Source organism: Rana temporaria (genome assembly GCF_905171775.1).
Source record: "Rana temporaria chromosome 4 unlocalized genomic scaffold, aRanTem1.1 chr4r, whole genome shotgun sequence".
Classification (NCBI taxonomy): Eukaryota; Metazoa; Chordata; class Amphibia; order Anura; family Ranidae; genus Rana; species Rana temporaria.
The window spans coordinates 118,410-140,864 of record NW_024404452.1 but is presented as its reverse complement, the minus strand read 5'-3'; positions in this window follow the sequence as shown (position 1 = coordinate 140,864).

Here is a 22,455-nt window from a genome sequence, read left to right as displayed (position 1 = left end):
TCCTCCTCCTGAGTACGGCGATACCACATGTGTGAGACTTCCACAGTACGGCCACATACAGAGCATGGCAGAGTATGGCCGGGTATGGCAGAGTGCGGCCGGGTATGGCAGAAGGCGGTCAGGTATTGCAGAGTATGGCTGAGCATGGAGGGAAGGATGTGGCTGCAATTGTCACTGAGCAGCGCTGTGGGCACTACAGATCCAGCCCACAGTGCTGCTGCCACCAATCTCTCCCACCCTCTCCTCTCACTGTGTATGATGCCGGTTTGTTAACAAGTGATCACTCCGTCCTTTCATGGAGCGATCACTTGGTAAACGGCCACTATCCGGGGCCATTTTCCGTTATTGACGTCCTCCCAGGGGGTGCGATTCTGGGAGGACGTCAATGTACGCACTCCCAGAATTAACGAACCGCTATGGGCTGGTCATTAAGTGGTTAACACTAAATCCATTCCTCCACCCATACTGCTCACTGATTGGTCCAGAGTAGGGCGGGGACCGGGTAATATCAGCCTGTAACCCCCTGGTCACTTTCCTGAGCTGTGTTCCCCGTCCTGTATTCCTGTATTTCTCTCGGATAATCTTCCTTCTCTGTGCTGCAGACACAATTTATGTCTCTAGACTGGATTTATGGAGATTCTGGGGTTCAGCTGGCAGCAAAAGGTTGATTTTCACCATAGATGTTGCTCTTCCTAGGCACCTGGGGTATGTGCTTTGGGTCTTCTGCCCCATGCCCGAGTCTAGTGAGATCTCTGACAGAACAATTCTCCCAGGTTACTTGCTCTGTTATTTGCTGGCTGTGCCGGGTGGAGGGATATGTCTGTATAGTCTCAGACCCAAGTCACTGAGTGCAGTCTCAGGAGATGAGAGGCAGCGGTGTGGGATCTCTGCAACTTGTCTCATGTAAACATTTCATCTTCCACTGGTAGGAGATCAGAGGAGCCATTTACTAGTTACCTTGAGGGGGAATTGTAAGATCCTCAGAGACAAAGCTGCCTGATGTGGGCGGAGTCCTGGTTTAGGGGAACCAATCGTCTCATGTCTAGTAATAATCTTTGTATTTCTATTTTAGTAGATGGACGGGAGATGAAGAAAACCTCAGAGGATTGTCTCACTTTGTCTCCAGACTGTAAAGTAGAAGATGAGGACATCACACAGTATAGTCCAGGAGAAAACCCGACTACCTCAAATGTCCATCCGGCACCACACAGTGTAGATGGACCATCGTATTCCTCTTATCCTGAGGAACCTCAGACTGTGCGGGACGGTGCCGGACCATCGTATTCCTCTTATCCTGAGGAACCTCAGACTGTGCGGGACGGTGCCGGACCATCGTATTCCTCTTATCCTGAGGAACCTCAGACTGTGTGGGACGGTGCCGGACCATCGTATTCCTCTCATCCTGAGGAACCTCAGACTGTGAGGGACGGTGCCGTCCTTCCAACAGAGAAAAGGTTTTCCTGTACTGAGTGCGGGAAGTGTTTCCATTCTAAATCCAATCTTAAGGTGCATAAAAGATCTCACACAGGCGAGAAGCCATATTCCTGTCCTGAGTGCGGGAAAAGTTTTTCAGTGAAGTCCAGTCTTTACAAACATCAGAGATTTCACACGGGCGAGAAGCCATATTCCTGTCCTGAGTGCGGGAAATGTTTTTCAGTGAAGTCCAATCTTTCCACACATCAGAGATCTCACACGGGAGAGAAGCCGTATTCCTGTCCTGAGTGTGGGAAATGTTTTTCATATAAGTCCAGTCTTTCCACACATCAGAGATCGCACACAGGAGAGACGCTGTATTCCTGTCCTGAGTGCGGGAAATGTTTTTCATATAAGTCCAGTCTTTCCACACATCAGAGATCTCACACAGGAGAGACGCTGTATTCCTGTCCTGAGTGCGGGAAATGTTTTTCACAGAAGTCCAGTCTTTACAAACATCAGAGATCTCACACGGGGGAGAAGCCGTATTCCTGTCCTGAGTGCGGGAAATGTTTTTCACAGAAGCCCTATCTTTACACACATCAGAGATCTCACACGGGGGAGAAGCCGTATTCCTGTCCTGAGTGCGGGAAATGTTTTTCACAGATATCCCATCTTTACAGACATCAGAGATCTCACACGGGTGAGAAGCCGTATTCCTGTCCTGAGTGTGGAAAATGTTTTTCATTGAAGGCCACACTTTACACACATCAGAGATCTCACACGGGGGAGAAGCCATATTCCTGTCCTGAGTGCGGGAAATGTTTTTCACAGAAGTCCGTTCTTTCCACACATCAGAGATCTCACACGGGGGAGAAGCCGTATTCCTGTTCTGAGTGTGGAAAATGTTTTTCAAAGAAATCCCATCTTTACAGACATCAGAGATCTCACACAGGGGAGAAACCGTATTCCTGTCCTGAGTGTGGGAAATGTTTTTCAGATAAGTCCGATCTATCCACACATCAGAGATTTCACACGGGGGAGAAGCCGTATTCCTGTCCTGAGTGTGGGAAATGTTTTTCAGTGAAGTCCTATCTTTCCACACATCAGAGATCTCACACGGGGGAGAAGCCGTATTCCTGTCCTGAGTGTGGGAAATGTTTTTCAGTGAAGTCCCATCTTTCCACACATCAGAGATCTCACACGGGGGAGAAGCCGTATTCCTGTCCTGAGTGCGGGAAATGTTTTTCAGTGAAGTCCAGTCTTTACAAACATCAGAGATCTCACACGGGGGAGAAGCCGTATTCCTGTCCTGAGTGTGGGAAATGTTTTTCAAAGAAGTCCGATCTTTCCACACATCAGAGATCTCACACAGGGGCAAAGCTGTATTCCTGTCCTGAGTGTGGGAAATGTTTTTCAGTGAAGTCCCATCTTTACACACATCAGAGATCTCACACGGGAGAGAAGCCGTATTCCTGTCCTGAGTGCGGGAAATGTTTTTCACAGAAGTCCAATCTTTCCACACATCAGAGATCTCACACGGGGGAGAAGCCGTATTCCTGTCCTGAGTGTGGGAAATGTTTTTCAGTGAAGTCCAATCTTTCCACACATCAGAGATCTCACACGGGGGAGAAGCCGTATTCCTGTCCTGAGTAAGAGAATTGCTCCTCACTGAAGTCCTGTCTTCCTGTACATCAAGGATCACACACAACCCTCAAGGTGTATTAGTGAGTGCGGGAAATGTCTTGTATATGAATGTTGCTGAACATCACAGGTCTCATGTGGGGAAGAAGCACACCCTGATATACACCTCAGATATACTCCATGGCTGATCTTCATCATGGAAGAAACAGTTCATAAGGAGATGCGAGATCACCAAAGACATGGATGAAGTGTTGTACCGTGTTGGCCATTGATAGCAGTAGAAAAATAAAAATGGAGTCATTACCTCTCATTGGCTGAGTACATTTTGTGGTGGAAGATTTCACAAACACTTAGAGGTCGGTATAAAATAAAAATAGTTGAATGAATGTGAGCGGCCATGATGAATATTGGATGTATTTTATTTCATACACTGATTTCTTGGCTCCATCTAGTGACCATAAAGCGTTATTGTGCTATTTTTACTGATTGAGGTATTTAATGAAAAATACTGTTTTATGGCCACTAGATGGAGCTGACAATCATAGGAAATCACTGTGTTACATTCTAGCAATATGTGTAAGAGCTGAATGAATTTCCTATAAGTAGAGCCCTCAGTTTGCTCTGTCAGACATGATTTCATACTAATACCTGAGATCATACTCATACACTTATCAGTACAGCAGATATTGGGGGATAGAAGGGAAAGTGTATGGAAGCCTCACCTTCTAATACAAACCATTCAGTTTATAATAGAAATGAAAGGCAAAACATTTGTGTATAGATATAAAATATTTTAGAAGTACTTTTCTCCCCTTTTTTTATAAATGATCACATTCCCTCTGTTCTCAGCTGCATAAGAGTTGGGATAGGAGAAACAGCCACACACTGGTCTTCCCAGTGAATGGCTGTGCAGGGGGGAGGTTGTAAGCACAAGTCTGATCATAAACCTTATCTCAATCATAAATTGAGAAGTTGCCGATGTGTCTGGGTTTGTTGTCATTTATTTGACATGGTTTAACAAGTAATGGTGTTCTTCCAAGTCAGAGGGGGTCATAAATTATGATTAACCCTTGACGACCCCAAAATTTGAAATTATTCCTTATACACCACTGCCCCTACAGGTTAAAAGTGGCATTACTCAAAATGGCTGCATAGTTGGTTGCTATGACATCCTACCTAACATAGCATCATATGACATCGTCAGTGACGTAGTAAAGTGAGATACACACCCACTTCTTGGGTGTGTTAAAAAGGTGTTGCAGAGAGCACAAGGGGATCTCTGATCTTTGGGGGATCTCTTAGGAAGCTGACTCTGAGAAGATGTCTGGAGAACTCTCTCTCTCTCTGAGAGGATCTCTGAAGGAAGCTGGAAGGGAGAGATTGAACGCAAAGATGTAGGGGGTTGAAAAAGGTCCGTCATGGAGGACCTTACTTCTCAAACAGAAAGAACTCTTAAATACTGGTAAGGTATCATTTTGTTTATCTACCTTTTGGTAATGAAGGTTTTTTGCATACACATGACTAAAACCATTTCAATGTATCTGGCTAAGCAATTTGGGTTGTATTATTTTTAACTGCAGTATAAAATAATTATATTCCAAATATTAGGAGACATACACAAATTATGTTTGTCTTTAACCACTTGACAACCGAGGACGTCCTGGACTTTGTGCGGTGATATCTGAATGATGGGTGCAGCTACAGGCATCATTCAGATATCACCGTCTTCAGCCGCCGATTCTCTGCACGATAAGAACAATCAAAGTGGCAGTTCCACTGCTTGATCGTTCTTATAGGCAGCGGGAGGGGACATCCCCCCCCGACGCCATCCGTTGCTTCTCTGGGCTCTCCCGTGCCATCAAGGGCCCGGAGAGCGAATCGGCCAGCGCTGGCTGGGAAGCTTAGAGATGACTGGTGACCAGATGGTCTATAAACGCCCCTGTCCCTGGTAGCTTGCGCGCAGATGCATGCAAGTCCTGCCCACATATGTAAACGCCGTTCAAACCCCACATGTGAGGTATCTTCGCGTGCGTTGGAGCGTGTGCAACAATTCTAGCACTAGACCTCCTCTGTAACTCAAAAATAGTAACCTGTAAAAAATGTTAAAGCATCCCCTATGGAGATTTTTAACCACTTCATTACTGGGCACTAAACCACCTTCGTGCCCAGACCATTTTTCAGCTTTGAGCGCTGACGCATTTTGAATGACAACTGCGCGGTCATACAACACTGTACTCAAATTATATTTTTATCATTTTTTTCCCCACGAATAGAGATTTCTTTTGGTGGTATTTGATCATCTCATTTTTATTTTTTGCGCTATAAACAAAAAAAGAGCGACTATTTTGAAACAAAATCTATATTTTTTACTTTTTGTTATAATATCCCATTTTTTTTAACCACTTGCTTACTGGGCACATATATCCCCCTCCTGCCCAGGTGAAATTTCAGCTTCCGGCACTGCGTCGCTTTAACTGACAATTGCGCGGTCGTGGCTCCCAAACAAAATTGACGTCCTTTTTTCCCCACAATCACCTCTGCGGTTTTTATTTTTTGCGCTATAAACAAAAAAAAGCGACCATTTTGAAAAAAAATACAATATTTTTTACTTGTTGCTATAATAAATAGTGATGATTGGGATATCAAAAACTGCGCCCGACTAATATCCCACTACTGCGCCAAATGGAAAGAAGTTAGAACGCCTAGCTGCTGCTTAAATTAAATAGTGTGTGAAATAAAGGAATATATTATGTACATCAAGTGCCAATATAAAACCACAGCGCTGTGAGAATAAATCAATATTCAAATCTAAATATATAAACAAGTGTACAATGTGATATCACAATTATAAGTGAATAAACTTATACACTTGTAAACATGCAAATAAGTGAAAAAAAGTTCGTGATGCTACAAAAAACGTGACGTATTCAAAAAGGAAAATTCATGTGACTTCAAAAATAGTTGATCCACTCTTCCAGGACTTCCACCACACCTCAGTGTTCAGTGCTCCAATCCCCCTCACAGTGGACACTCACCACAATCATATGCCTCCCACTCTCGTGTTTGGCTAACGAGCTTGTAACAAGAGTATTTCCAGGGTGTCACCAATATAAATCCCAGTGTTAGTTCCGAGAAGTTTCCAAAATGATAATGCAAAACAAGAGAAAAATGCAAAATAGTGTAAAAACGTAAGACCAGTTTATTAAAACACTCCAATGAACCTTCAAAAGTTGCACTCACAAATCAAAATCACAAAAACAGCTTTGTGTGATAGCAGATCACTGCACACTTCAAACTCCTTAACTGTAGATATTAGTGGTCACGGCGGACCCTCGATTAACCGGATGATCTCACCGCAATCCTTGGCACAGCACACCACCTCAAATGAAAACTCCTTCACTCGATAGTACAAAACAGCTGAAAGATGGCTGCAAACAATCCTAGATGTAACTTGGAACTTTTTTTCAAACATGGATTAGGCCACGCCCCGACATGTTTCGACTTCCTGTCTTATTCATGGGTATGGCCGAGTCCCACACTTCCCTCTTTTTTATCTGCTCAGGGTTATTTAGCAGCGAATCAGAGCAGAGAGTGACGATTAGCACGCCACCATCTGCGTGTGTGTATCGCACTGTCTGACAGCGAGAGCGTCACCTGGTCACGTGTAATACCGCGTCCAATAAGGTGAAAGCATCGCCGTTTCTATGGGCGGGAGCTGTGTGTAGCGTCTCGCTCGTCTGTCCAGCAGCAATGAGCGCAGCCAATCATGCTGCGTATCTCTTGCATCCAATTATCCTGCCGGAAAGTGACGAGCGAGTATTTAGCTATCGTCAAGGTGCCGCGTTGTCCTAGCAACGGGGAACGCGACCAACTGGTCACGTGTACCCCGCGGCCAATAGACATTCATCGCAGCAATAGCCCAGATGGAGATGCAGTGTACATATGGTACATTGACATATCACACAGCGGTTTACTGATTATTAAAAAAGGAACCAAAATGGCAAATTAGTATTTAAAATATTAAATTGTGTAAATATAACAGTAATTAATCAAATACTGGGGGAAAAAAAATTTATCTAAAAAAGGGGACGGTCTCTCGAGAGTCCCCATGACCACCAATCCCCAGTTATTACACACTCAATAAATAAAATACATTCATTATTTAAAATTAAATATAAAATTAGCACTATAATTTTGATCTGATATACAAGTACTATTAATAACATTATCTTTAATAAATTATAATGTATACACATGCACATTACCATGGGAGTATCAAAAACTCTTAGGCCCCATACTCACGAGCAAACATGTCTGCTGAAACTGGCCCGCAGGCCAGTTTCAGCAGACATGTTTGGTCGTGTGTGGGCGCGAGCGGGCCGAATTCCAGCAAACATTTGCCCGCCGGGCCTTTTCCCAGCGGACAAATATTCCTGGACTTGTTTTAAAACAGCCCGCTGGAATTCAGCCCGCTCGGACATGTACGGTCGTCAGTACAGACCTACCGTACATGTCCAGGCGCCCGCCGTCCCTCGCATGCGTCGAATGACTTCGACGCATGCGTGGAAGCATTTTAAAGGCGGGCCGCCCACGTCGCCGCGTCATTGTCGCGGCGACACCGCGTCATCGACGCGGCGACACCGCGGACACGCCCCGCGTATTGTTTACGCGCGGACTTCTGTACGATGGTGTGTACAACCATCGTACAGAAGCCCTCTGGCAGACATGTATGGTGAAAACGGTCCGACGGACCGCTTTCACCATACATGTTTGTCCGTGTGTACCCGGCCTAAGTCACTTGTCGTGCATGTGAGTAGGTACATAAATTAAAATACATTTAAATTGAAAATCCTACTTGATTAAATCATGGAATGAATGGTTGATGGTCACTATTGATTACGAATGACCCAATATTTCATGAATGCCAGATATCATAGTGACAAGACCAATTAGATTAAATATCACTTAAAGTAAACTAGGTATCTGACCATAAACTGACATTTGCAGAGAAAAGGGTTTAAATTGGTATCACCCATGCTAATTAGCTTATTGACCTGCATTCCAGTAATTAAGTACAGTCCAGTTTTAAACGAACCACAAGAAAAAATTATTATTAAGAAAAGTATTCACCTATAACATATATAAATGAAATGAAAATAATATTGGAGAAATTGTGGACATCATCCGGCGTGGATAAACAATATCCAGAAAGGACAGTTCCTAAGAGTGAGGAGAAATTGTACTGAGGAATCAGACTATGTAGAACAAGCAACTATGTTGAAACAGAGATTTGTACAGAAGGGGTACAATGAAACGAAATTGAGTAACATCATAAGAGATGTAGCAGAAGTACCGAGGGAACAGTGTTTAAGGAAGAAGGTATCTGTTGAGCCTAACAGCCAGCATCAATGGGGTTTTGTAACAGGTTTTCACTCTCAATATAAGGATGTTGAAATGATTTTTCGCAAGCATTGGCACATCCTGGCCAGAGACACACATTTGGGTACTGTAATACCGGATCAACCTCGGTTTATCTACCGAAAGGCACCAAATTTCGGAGATAAAGTTGTCCGGAAAATTCTGGACCCCCCGAATCCTTCCATTAAAATTGACTTAAAAGGATTTTTTTCCTGTGGAAGGTGTATATGTTGTCGAACAGTCAAAATACACAACAGGGGGATATGTCAAGTAGTAGGGAGTGATGGGAGTCCTTTTGAGATTAAAGAATTCAGCACGTGTAACTCCTCCTACGTGGTCTATCTACTGTGGTGTCCATGTGGTCTACTCTATGTGGGGAGGACAAAGAGATTGCTTAGGGTGCGAATCGCTGAACATTTAGCGAACATTAAAAAGGGCTTTGAATATCACAGCGTCTCGATGCATTTTAAAAAGAGACACAAGCAGGATCCATCTTTGATTCAATTCTGTGGTATTGATGTGGTATATTTCGGGTGGAGGGGTTCAAATAGGATCAGGGACCTCTCACAACGCGAAACCCAGTGGATATACCTGCTTAAATGTCTTCAGCCTCGGGGTTTAAACATAGAAGTTGACCTCAACTGTTTTATTAATAACTCTTGAGATACACAATTTCTCCAATATTATTTTCATTTCATTTATATATGTTATAGGTGAATACTTTTCTTAATAATAATTTTTTCTTGTGGTTCGTTTAAAACTGGACTGTACTTAATTACTGGAATGCAGGTCAATAAGCTAATTAGCATGGGTGATACCAGTTTAAACCCTTTTCTCTGCAAATGTCAGTTTATGGTCAGATACCTAGTTTACTTTAAGTGATATTTAATCTAATTGGTCTTGTCACTATGATATCTGGCATTCATGAAATATTGGGTCATTCGTAATCAATAGTGACCATCAACCATTCATTCCATGATTTAATCAAGTAGGATTTTCAATTTAAATGTATTTTAATTTATGTACCTACTCACATGCACGACAAGTGACTTAGAGTTTTTGATACTCCCATGGTAATGTGCATGTGTATACATTATAATTTATTAAAGATAATGTTATTAATAGTACTTGTATATCAGATCAAAATTATAGTGCTAATTTTATATTTAATTTTAAATAATGAATGTATTTTATTTATTGAGTGTGTAATAACTGGGGATTGGTGGTCATGGGGACTCTCGAGAGACCGTCCCCTTTTTTAGATAAATTTTTTTTCCCCCAGTATTTGATTAATTACTGTTATATTTACACAATTTAATATTTTAAATACTAATTTGCCATTTTGGTTCCTTTTTTAATAATCAGTAAACCGCTGTGTGATATGTCAATGTACCATATGTACACTGCATCTCCATCTGGGCTATTGCTGCGATGAATGTCTATTGGCCGCGGGGTACACGTGACCAGTTGGTCGCGTTCCCCGTTGCTAGGACAACGCGGCACCTTGACGATAGCTAAATACTCGCTCGTCACTTTCCGGCAGGATAATTGGATGCAAGAGATACGCAGCATGATTGGCTGCGCTCATTGCTGCTGGACAGACGAGCGAGACGCTACACACAGCTCCCGCCCATAGAAACGGCGATGCTTTCACCTTATTGGACGCGGTATTACACGTGACCAGGTGACGCTCTCGCTGTCAGACAGTGCGATACACACACGCAGATGGTGGCGTGCTAATCGTCACTCTCTGCTCTGATTCGCTGCTAAATAACCCTGAGCAGATAAAAAAGAGGGAAGTGTGGGACTCGGCCATACCCATGAATAAGACAGGAAGTCGAAACATGTCGGGGCGTGGCCTAATCCATGTTTGAAAAAAAGTTCCAAGTTACATCTAGGATTGTTTGCAGCCATCTTTCAGCTGTTTTGTACTATCGAGTGAAGGAGTTTTCATTTGAGGTGGTGTGCTGTGCCAAGGATTGCGGTGAGATCATCCGGTTAATCGAGGGTCCGCCGTGACCACTAATATCTACAGTTAAGGAGTTTGAAGTGTGCAGTGATCTGCTATCACACAAAGCTGTTTTTGTGATTTTGATTTGTGAGTGCAACTTTTGAAGGTTCATTGGAGTGTTTTAATAAACTGGTCTTACGTTTTTACACTATTTTGCATTTTTCTCTTGTTTTGCATTATCATTTTGGAAACTTCTCGGAACTAACACTGGGATTTATATTGGTGACACCCTGGAAATACTCTTGTTACAAGCTCGTTAGCCAAACACGAGAGTGGGAGGCATATGATTGTGGTGAGTGTCCACTGTGAGGGGGATTGGAGCACTGAACACTGAGGTGTGGTGGAAGTCCTGGAAGAGTGGATCAACTATTTTTGAAGTCACATGAATTTTCCTTTTTGAATACGTCACGTTTTTTGTAGCATCACAAACTTTTTTTCACTTATTTGCATGTTTACAAGTGTATAAGTTTATTCACTTATAATTGTGATATCACATTGTACACTTGTTTATATATTTAGATTTGAATATTGATTTATTCTCACAGCGCTGTGCTATAATAAATAGCCCAAAAAAAAAAAACATTTTTTTTTCTCAATTTAGGCCGATACGTATTCTACATATTTTTGGTAAAAAAAAAATCGCAATAAGCAACTGGTTTGTGCAAAAGTTATAGCGCCTACAAAATAGGGGACAGAATTATTTTTTTATTATTATTTTTTTTTTACTAGTAATGGCGGCGATCTGCGATTTTTATTGGGACTGTGACATTATGGCGGACACATCGGACACATTTTTGGCACCATTCACATTTATACTGCGATCAGTGCTAGAAATATGCACTAATTACTGTATAAATGTGACTGGCATTGAAAGGGTTAACACTAGGGAGTGAGGAAGGGGTTAAATATGTTTCCTGTATAGTGTTCTAACTGTGAGTGGACGGGGGGTGACTGGGGGAGGTGACCGATATATGTCCCTATGTACAAGGGACACAGATCGGTCTCCTCTCCAGAGACAGGACGCTGTCTCTGTGTAAAACGGCAATGAGAGATGATCTCATATGTTTACATATGAAATCATCTCTCATTGGCCGCGCAGATCGCATAGCAAACAGCCACTCTGATTGGCCGTTCGCCGTGATCTGTTATTGGCTGTATCCAAGGGACACAGCCAACACAGAATTTCCCCGCTGCGCGCTCGAAACCCCCCCCCCCCGGGAACGCCAAAAGGGGCGGCCGTCAATTGACGGCCTGTTGGCAATTCAGGTCCGCGCTGTAGCCGTCATTCGGCTATAGCGAGGATCTCAAGTAGTTAAATAGTTATTCTCTAGGGTGTCTGCTAAAAAAATATATATAATGTTTGGTTGTTCTGATTTGATTTTCTAGCAAAAAAAAATGTGATTTTTACATGAAGGAGAGAAGTGCGAGAATAGGCGCGGTGGTCAAGTGATTAAAAAGCTAAATGCCAACAGTTATACGATGGTTTTAGGGTGATGTCTGTGAAAATAAATTCTCTCTAAATATAAAATAAGCTTGTCCGTTTTGCCGGGCTTGTGTACAATATGACATTTGTCTGTACACATATATAAGGAGTATTAACCACTTGACAACTGGGCACTTAAACCCACTTAATAACCAGACCAATTTTCAGCTTTCGGTGCTCTCACATTTTGAATGACAATAACTCAGTCATACAACACTGTAACCAAATGAAATTTTTGTCCTTTTTTTCCCACAAATAGAGCTTTCTTTTGGTGGTATTTGATCACCTCTGCGGTTTTTATTTTTTTCGCTATAAATGAAAAAAGAACAAAAATTTTGTAAAAAAATGAATTTTTTCTTCATTTCTATTAATTTTTTTTACAAAAAATGAATTTTTCTTCATAAATTTGGCCTAAAATGTATACTGCTACATATCTTTGGTTAAAAAAAAAATTGGGTTATTATTTAGTCTGGGTGAAAGTTATAGGGTCTACAAGCTATGGTACCAATTACTGAAAATTGATCAATTTGATCACACCTGATGTACTGACAGCCTCTCTCATTTCTTGAGACCCTAACATGCCAGAAAAGTACAAATACCCCCCAAATGACCCCTTTTTTGAAAGAAGACATTCCAAGGTATTTAAAAAGAGGCATGGTGAGTTTGAAGTTGTAATTTTTTCCCACAATTCTTTGCAAAATCAAGATTTTTTTTTTTTTTTCACAAAATGTTCATATTCGCAGGTTATTTCTCACACACATGCATACCACTAATTACACCCCAAAACACATTCTGCTATTCCTCCCGAGTATGCCAATACCAAATGTGTGAGACTTTTACATAGTGTGGCCACATACAGAGGCCCAACATGCAGGGAACACCATCAGGCGTTCTGGAACACCCAGACCAATTCTGACATTCCTCTCAAACATGGAAAAATCATCATTTCCTGACTGACTCCATGGCAGCCTACGTGTGGGTTAATCCCGCCTCCTCTCCATTGATAGGACCTCATACCCATAAAGGTTTAATCACCGCCCAGTACTGGTGTTCCTTTTTTGTCCTCCTCCATGGACCAACTTTAGGAAATTCAGATTTGTGCAAAACAAGGACTTACTTGAAATAGGATGGCACACTTTAAGCGGTGCAGCTCGGATCCCAGCCATGGGCGGGTGGTGAGCTTTGCAGCAACTTCCCCTCCGCTGTGCGGTAGTAGCTGCGTGTGCTGAAGATCCGGACTTCCTGGCTGGCAAGGTCTTATATCTATTTCCATGGCAGTCACCTATATGTTGTGTGTTCCCATGTGTGTTTTTTCTGCCTGTATGGCGGCTGGAGCGCTTCTGCGTTCCAGCGCCGTTTGTTCTCTTCCTGGTGTGAGCACCAGAGCCCTTCGCGCATGCGCAGTACCCAATCCCAGAGCGAGGCTTGGTTCGCGCATGCGCAGTCGGACGGGACTCGCGGCGGCCGCGCAGGCGCCGTTGAGCCATTCACCACTGCGCAGGCGCGTACGTGGGCAGCGTCTGACGTCATCGGCGGGGGATTCAAAAATCAGCTGCTCGCCTATGTACACTGGGGTTCTTCCTGACAGGCGAGCAGCTGATCCTGTGACACTCTACCAGGTCAGTGAGGGATCTGCCTATGCTATAGGCATAGATCCTCTGTATTATCCCACTTGCTTACATGCTTACTGTCTTTGCTGGTTTTTTAAATGCTGCATAGATTAATTTTTTAAATTGATTTTTAAAATGTATTTATTTTCTTAATAACATTTTTAAATTTTTTTCTATATGGTTTTAAAATGTTCTTTCTTCTTAAAGGGGCAGTACTCTTATATTGTTATTTTTTATCTGGCATCTTAGGATCTCTTCAGTTGTTTGGATATATATATATCACATTACTATGCAGGTCCAAGAAACCACGGACCAGTCACCGTCTACAGGTGGCCAGCCCTCACGCACAAGGTATGTGCGGGTGAGAGGGGCATAGGGGTGGAATTCATACTTTGTATGTTTTATATCTGACTTATTTCCCCTATACATATGTCTCACTTTTTTCTTAGCCCTTCCGGTCCTGATCCTTATGCCGCTATCCAGTCCGCAGACCTTGCCAGGCCACATCATCGTTCCTCTTCTAAATCTAAATCAAAGAGTAAACGAAGATCTCCGTCTACATCTTCCCATCAGAGGAGAAGTTCCCATTCCTCCTCCAGACACCGCTCCCACCGCCACGAAAGCCGCTCTGATCGCAGAGCTTGCTGGGGATGTGATACTTATGTCCCGGAGGGCAAATCATTATGTGACCAATGCTATGCCCTGGCGGTTGGGGAAAAGGAGACTGAAGATCGTCGTATCGAGTCTCTTGTGGAACGTGTGGTACAAAAATCTTTGAGAGAGAATGTCTCCCACACGCAAAGTCAAACCAGTACCGTCAGGTCTGGTTCTTCGGCCATTGAGGTCCTTGAGGATCCCGGTCCTTCCCAGCCTCGCGCTGCTTCTCCAGATTCCCAGGAGGGTGAACCGGAAAGCGATGAGGAGAGTCTAGAGTTCGACTTCTCCCAAGTGACACCACTTATCAAAGCAATCAAAGAGGCTCTCTTGTGGGAAGAGCAATCTACTTCTCCAGCTAAGCAAAAGAAGTATTTCAAACGCCTGGGGAAGGAACGCCCGAGTTTTCCGTTGTTAACCGAATTGAAGGGCATCTTTGAGGAAGAATGGAGTAAAGTGGACAAGAGGTCCTCTATGGCCAACAAGGCCTCCAGACTGTATCCCTTCAAAGCAGATGACGTTAAACACCTGGAGAATATTCCTGTGGTAGACGCAGCAGTGACACGACTGGCCAAACATGTTACACTACCATTGGCTGATTCAGTGTCCTTCAAGGACGGTCTTGATAGGAGGATGGATCAAGACCTCAAAAGAATCTACGGTCTGGCTGGTACAGCCTGCAAACCTGCTTTGGCCTTGGCACTCTACCAGAGGGATGGCAGCTTCCTGGGCGGCAGCTCGTCACGTGGCTCCAGATGTCATCTGCAGAGCGGCCTCTTGGTCTTCTATACATACTTTTATGTCTCATTACTGTGTTGAGCCTGCATCTCTTTCCTCTGTGAATTTTGGTTTATCAGTTTTGTCAGTTGACGGGACAAATTAAAATATATTTTTTGTTCAGCATACCCACCCGTGTGGTCTGGCTAGTTATTTCCCACACGTAGGCTGCCATGGAGTCAGTCAGGAAAAAGGAAAATTTATTATCATACTTACCGTAATTTTCCTTTCCTGATGGACTCCATGGCAGACGGAGTTCCCACCCTGAAATTATGGAGTCGGGATAGTTACGGAACACCAGTACTGGGCGGTGATTAAACCTTTATGGGTATGAGGTCCTATCAATGGAGAGGAGGCGGGATTAACCCACACGTAGGCTGCCATGGAGTCCATCAGGAAAGGAAAATTACGGTAAGTATGATAATAAATTTTCCTTTTTATTTGCTAGAAAATTACATAGAAACCCAAAACATTATATATGCTTTTTTAGCAAAAACCCTAGACAATACAATGGCGGTCGTTGCAACTTTTTATCGCGCACGTTATTTTCGCAGCAATTGTTCGAATGCGTTTTTTTGGAAATAAAACGGTTTTGTGCTTTTTAAAAAAAAAAAACATTAAAGTTAGCCCAATGTTTTTGCATAATATGAAAGATGAAGTTACGTCGAGTCAATAGATACCCAACATGTCACCCTTCAAAATTGCACACGCTTGGTATTGCAGAGTATTGGTGCGGGGGTATTGCAGAGTATGGTGCGGGGGTATTGCAGAGTATTGGTGCGGGGGGTATTGCAGAGTAATTGCGCTGGGGTATTGCAGAGTAATTGCCGGGGAGTAATGCAGAGTATTGCCGGGGAGTAATGCAGAGTATTGCGCAGGGGGGTATGCAGAGTATTGCGCAGGGGGGTATGCAGAGTATTGGTGCGGGGGTATTGCAGAGTATTGCTGTGGGGGTATGGCAGAGTATTGGTGCGTGGGTATTGCAGAGTATTGGTGCGGGGGTATTGCAGAGTATTGGTGCGGGGGTATTGCAGAGTATTGGTGCGGGGGGTATGCAGAGTATTGCGCAGGGGGGTATGCAGAGTATTGTGCAGGGGGGTATTGCAGAGTATTGTAGGGGGTAATGCACAGTATTGCAGGGGGTTTCAGGGATGGCTGAGCAGGGATGGATGGATCTGTGACTGCAATAGTCACAGATCCATCCACAGCGCTGCTGACACCCGTGCTCCCCCCTCTCACACTGTTCCGCTCGGTACAGAGAGAGGAGGGAGGAACCGGCGTCTTCAAAAGACGCCGGTTTATTTACATGTGATCGCTCCGTCATTGGACGGCGCGATCACATGGTAAAAGACCGCTGTTACTGGTCAATTACCTTGATCTGTGTAGCGCCGGGTCTCATAGACCCGGCACGCACAGAATTTTCTGTGTGCGCGCCCGAGGCGGCGCGCATTACTGCTTCTGCTGGGCGCCGTTTCAGAACGGCGACTGGTGGTTAACTGGTTAAGCAAGAGATCTGTTTGGTATTGAGAAGAGATAACATAGGGGCTGATTTACTATTATCAGTGCGCTGCGCTGGTTCATGCCTTAATTAGTAATTAGTATTTACCAAGATTTTCCCAGCGTAGTGAGTCGGCGTGCATAAAAGAACGTATTTGCCCCGCACGCATGCGCAGTATGCAAATAAACCTCCCGGAGGTTTATTCCTACTTGCGGCGTACGGTGCTCGATTTCACAAAACACTTTCCCTTTCAATTCGGCCCGGGAAACTTAAAAAAACACATGTCACTACACCTCCCCACTTCACCTTACATCTCCCCCTAATAAACTCCCGCCCAAACCCCTTCTACTGTATCTACATTTCTAAATGCCGTACGCCAGGTCTATACAGGCGCACCATGCGCCCTCTCCTGGACGTACTAGGCATTATAGTAAATAAGGAAATACACTGCACTGGCAGCGTATTTCTTTAGTAAGTGTCAAAACGGCTGCTACGCCTGCCTTTGCTCCATGAGTCATGGAGCAAAGGCTTGGTAAATCAGCCCCACGGTGTCTCTATCTATCTCTCTCTCTCTAACTGACTGTCTGACTTGTCTTTAACAAAGCCGGAACACACTACACGAGGCCGCCTTGCAGGCAGCCTTATATAGTGTGGGGCATGTACTAAACCCCCTGAGCCATAATTGGCCAAAGCCACCCTGGCTTTGGCCAATTATTGTTCTTCGTATTTTGCGCCTTGTGATTGGCCAAGCATGCAGGGTAAGCACGTACGAACAGACGATGTTCGAGTCGAACGACCAGCTCATCCCTACTCCTGATATATTAGGAGTCTGGTTTGTCCCTCCTGTGCAATGTAAGTTCGGCCTGATTCTCCTCCCTATCTGCTGGTCCATCTCTCCCTCTGAACTCCCCTCCTCTTCCTCTCTTGTGGGCACCCACGTGACGTCTGTAGACACGTCATCATCGACGTCACCTTCCCCATCACTAACAATAGAGATCTCGGAGTAGGCAGCAACAGCGGGCACCAACCTCCTTAGGCTGATCTGAGTACTGTCGTCAGACTGCTGAGTGCCGGCTGTTGCTACCTCCTCTTCCTGATCCAATGCCAAGAATGGCTGCGCATCCGAAATGTCTTCTGATGGATCGGAAAATAATTCCTGTGACTCAAGCGGAGGGTATATGGTGGTGGTGGTGGTGTTGGTGGTGAGCCACTCAACCAAGTCTGGTGCGTCCTTTGACGTAATCGAACGAACATTGTGCCACTTCCCACTTTGGCTCCGGCTTGGTGCTCCTGCCCTACCCCTCCCCCCTGTGGAAGGGCCTACCTTCTCCTCTGCCTGTCATTTTATAAATGACCCTGTGACAACAAAAGTCTCTAGAGAGGCGCAGTATATGTGGAAGAAGGTATATAACACCCCGCTTCAATCTGTCGTTTTGGGGGGCCACTGGTTTATTTCACCAGTTATGAAACTTTTTTTTTCAGGAAATGTTGTCACTGTGTGTAGCAGAGGAAACGCAGCGAAAGCGACAACAATTCTGCAGTAACCAAATACACCGCCAGTCACAATGCTGCACAATACAAATCCACTATAATATGCTTTCTATATTCAAAAGTATATTATAAGTGTATATTACACCTGTATACTGCAGAGCGAGTAGCACACCAGTGCTTGAAAGGACTTTTGTGGACCTGTTAGGTAAGGATTTGTGTCACTTCAGTCTGTCCCTGCTGGAAACAGCAACCTGTCCCTACACTGACAAAAAGTATATGAATGTATTACATCAGGGCTCGACAAATCCCGGTCGCCATGGCTACTAGGAATAGCCTCCTGGCGACTTGGCTTGGAAGGTCCCCAGCTATTCCTTGTGTGAGCTGGCGCCATCTGGTGGTGGCCGTTGGCATTACAAGTTAAGCATTACAAGTTAAACAGCAATTCTAATGTAATTTTTCACTATTTTCACTGCCATCTTCTTCCCTCTAATTAGAACCCCCAAACATTATATATATTTTTTATCCTAACACCCTAGAGAATAAAATGGCGATCGTTGCAATACTTTCTGTCACGCCGTATTTGCGCAGCGGTCTTACAAGCGCACTTTTTGGGGAAAAAATTACACTTTTTAAAATTAAAAAATAAGACAACAGTAAAGTTATTCCCATTTGTTTTTATATTATGAAAGATAATGTTACGCCGAGTAAATTCATACCCAACATGTCACGCTTCAAAATTGCGTCCGCTCGTGGAATGCCGACAAACTTTTACCCTTTAAAATTTTCATAGGCGACGTTTAAAAAAATCTACAGGTTGCATGTTTTGAGTTACAGAGGAGGTCTAGGGCTAGAATTATTGCTCTCGCTCTACCAATCGCGGCGATACCTCATGTGTGGTTTGAACACCGTTTACATATGCGGGCGCTGCTCACGTATGTGTTCGCTTCTGCGCACAAGCTCGTCGGGACGGGGTGCGTTTTCAGGCTCCTAACTTTTTTAGCTGGCTCCTAGATCCCAAGCAAATTTGTCAAACCCTGTATTACACACCTATATACTGTAGAACAAGTAGCACACCTATACCAGTCCTTAAAAGGACTTTTGTCGACCTTTTAGATAGCTATTTGATTGAATACAGCCTGTCCCTGCTCCAAACACCAACCTCTCCCTACACTGACAAAAACGCAGAATGTAAGATGGCCGCCAGATCAGGTCTATTTATAAGGTAGGGGGTATGTCCATGTGATGAAATGTCTCAATTAGCTGTCCTGCACCACCTGATGGATGTGTCATGGGTCAAAGTTCTTCTCAATGTAAAATGGCGGACCGCCGCGAATATCGCCAGATGTCCGCCTGTTTGGCGGACCGTGAACGAGCAAAGTTTGCAACGAAACAACCGCCGGGCGAACCGCCAGGCCATCTCTACCAGGGAGAAGGGCCAGTCCAGGCCTCTCCCAGTATGTTCTATGAGAGAGGCAGAGGTTGGCTGGGTGAGTAATGCTCTGTTTGGAACAATATGTTTGGGGTACTGTGTGGGTACAGGCTTCAGAGGACTGGAACTATGGACTAACTTCAGAGTCAACTCATCTGGGGTCTCCTCCTGTGTTAAGCCCTGTACACACGATCGGATATCTGATGGATTTTTTTTTTCCACTTCAGACATAACCATTTACCGGGAGAAGGTAGCGAGGCTTCCCCGCCATTCATTTGCCCACCATATCTCCTTCTGGTTTCGCATCATATGTGGATTTTTATTTATTTTTACACTTTTATGTCTTCGTTATTATGACCCTTCTACCCCCCCCCCCCTCCCCTGGACCTCCAGTTACCTTTCTGTATCTTCTGATCATTCTTATTTTCTATCTTGTTACTTTCTTAAGTTGTGTCCCATCCTGAAAGTCTAAAAAATCTTACAAGGTCTTATGCCCTATGCCCTATGCACCCATTAACTCCGCAAATACCATGGAATGTTTGAACTCTGACCACTTCGACCAGGTCTTTTCGTATTCCTCTAAGCCGTCTATGTCACTTAACCTTAAAGCGGTGGTTCCCCCTAAAACACATTTCTAACAATAGATTCGTAAGACCCGTCACACTGCGGGTAGGCTGGCTTTTTTTTTTTTTTTTTCGTACATACCGAGATCTCGGCGTCTCGTCCCTTGGCGGTGGGCGTTCCTATTTGATTGACGTTCCTCGGACGGGCGCATACGTGACGTCACGACTTTCCGACAGAAGCCGAACGTCATTGTGCAGGCGCCGTATAGAGTCGGCTCTATACGGCACCTGCGCAGCGACGTTCGGCTTCTTTCGGAAAGTCGTGACGTCACGTATGCGCCCGTCCGAGGAACGTCAATCAACTAGGAACGCCCACTGACAAGGGACGAAACGCCGAGATCTCGGTATGTACTAAAAAAAAAAAAAAAAAAAGACAGCCTACCCGCAGTGTAACGGGTCTTACGAATCTATTGTTAGAAATGTGTTTTAGGGGGAACCACCCCTTTAAGAATTCTAAATTTTGGATGGAGTTTATTTTGTTGCACCATTCTTTAATAGAGGGACTTTCCTTATCTTGCCAGTGACTGGCTATCAGGCTTTTAGCAGCTGTTAGAAGATGGGGTAATAAACTTTTCTGATATTGTTTCATAGGTAATCTAATCCTCTGGTGCAAGCATCCCCAGGGATCATCTGGAATCTCTGTGTCCGTTACTTCGGTGATTAACTGTCTAATCCTTCTCCAGAACCATTTAATTTTTGGACATTGCCACCATATATGCGCCATATCTCCGATCTGTCTGCATCCGCGCCAGCACAATTCTGAGGCTTCTTTCTTGTATTTATGAGCCTTGTCTGGGGGTGATATACCACTGCATCAGACATTTGTAATTTAATTCAATTATTTTACTATTTGCTGACGAGGTATGCACTCTTCTCCATATTTGTTTTAGTTCTAGAATGCTCAGAGAGGATCCCAATTCTTCCTCCCATTTTTTGATATATGGTGGAATGTCCAAATGACCAATTTCTATTAGATATTTATAGAAGAATCTGATGGAATCTAATCCGATGGATTTTTTCGTCGGATATCCGATGAAGCTGACTTTCATCAGTCTTGCCTACACACCATCGGTCAAAAATCCGTCCGTGTCCAAATGCGGTGACGTAAAACAGTACGACGTGCTAAGAAAAATTAAGTTCAATGCTTCCAAGCATGCATCGACTTAATTCTGAGCATGCGTGGATTTTTGACCGATGGACTTCCACACAGACAATCGTTTTTTCTATCGTTTTTTTATACATAGGAAAAATTTAAAACATGTTCTATTTTTTTACACCAATGGAAAACAAACCGATGGGGCCCACACACGATCGGTTTGACCCATGAAAACAGTCCATCGGTCTGTGTACAGGGCTTTAGTCTTCTGCCGAAAGGGGAGAGATGTGACGGGAGGGCCCGTGGAACCCAGAATCCTTTGGAAAATATGGGATACTCTTGTTTCAGCTCCCCGTGCACCTCTTATGTCTAAGTTACCCTGTGCCAGGATGGGTGACTGAGAAAATATGTCTTGGATTACTTAAAATGGGACAGTAATATTTCTCCACAATATCTGCCAGGATAGATGTAAAGACTCTTCTTAGTTGTTAATTCTGAACAACATGCTATTTGAAAGAGCTGATCACATTGGCCTCTGTACAATGTAGGAGACGAGCCGACACCTACTGGAAGCTCCTGCTATTGTGTGAAGATGTCCTTGTACTTATGATAATGTGTATTGTATAGCCGGTGAGCGAGGAGATGTGACGTCTACCCTAAAAGGTCATATCCGAGTCACCTCATCTGTCTAAAGGATTAGTTCATTAGCTCATGTTAATTTATGTTCTGGTTACCTCCTTTAACTGTATATAAGACTTGATTTTGTTTCTAATAAACACTCCGGCCCGGATTCAGAAAGCTTTTACGCTGGAATATCTATTGATACGCCGGGTAAGTTTAAAGATGCGCTGTCGTATCTCTGCGCGGTATTCTTGAAGCTAGATATACCTGAAATCTGGCTTCAGCCGACCGACGTAAGTCTTAGTACGCCGTCGTATGTTGGGTGCATATTTACGCTGGCCGCTAGGGGCGCTTCCGTTGATTTATGCGTCGAATATGCAAATGACCCAAATACGCGCATTCACAAACGTAGTCCCGTCCGGTGCATCTATATACACCGTTTACGTAAGGCGTCGGTCCGGCGTAACTTTACCCCTCATAAAGCAGGGGTAAGTCATGTTAACCACTTACCCCCCGGACCATATTGCTGCCCAAAGACCAGAGTACTTTTTGCGATTCGGGACTGCGTCGCTTTAACAGACAATTGCGCGGTCGTGCGACGTGGCTCCCAAACAAAATTGGCGTCCTTTTTTTCCCACAAATAGAGCTTTCTTTTGGTGGTATTTGATCACCTCTGCGGTTTTTATT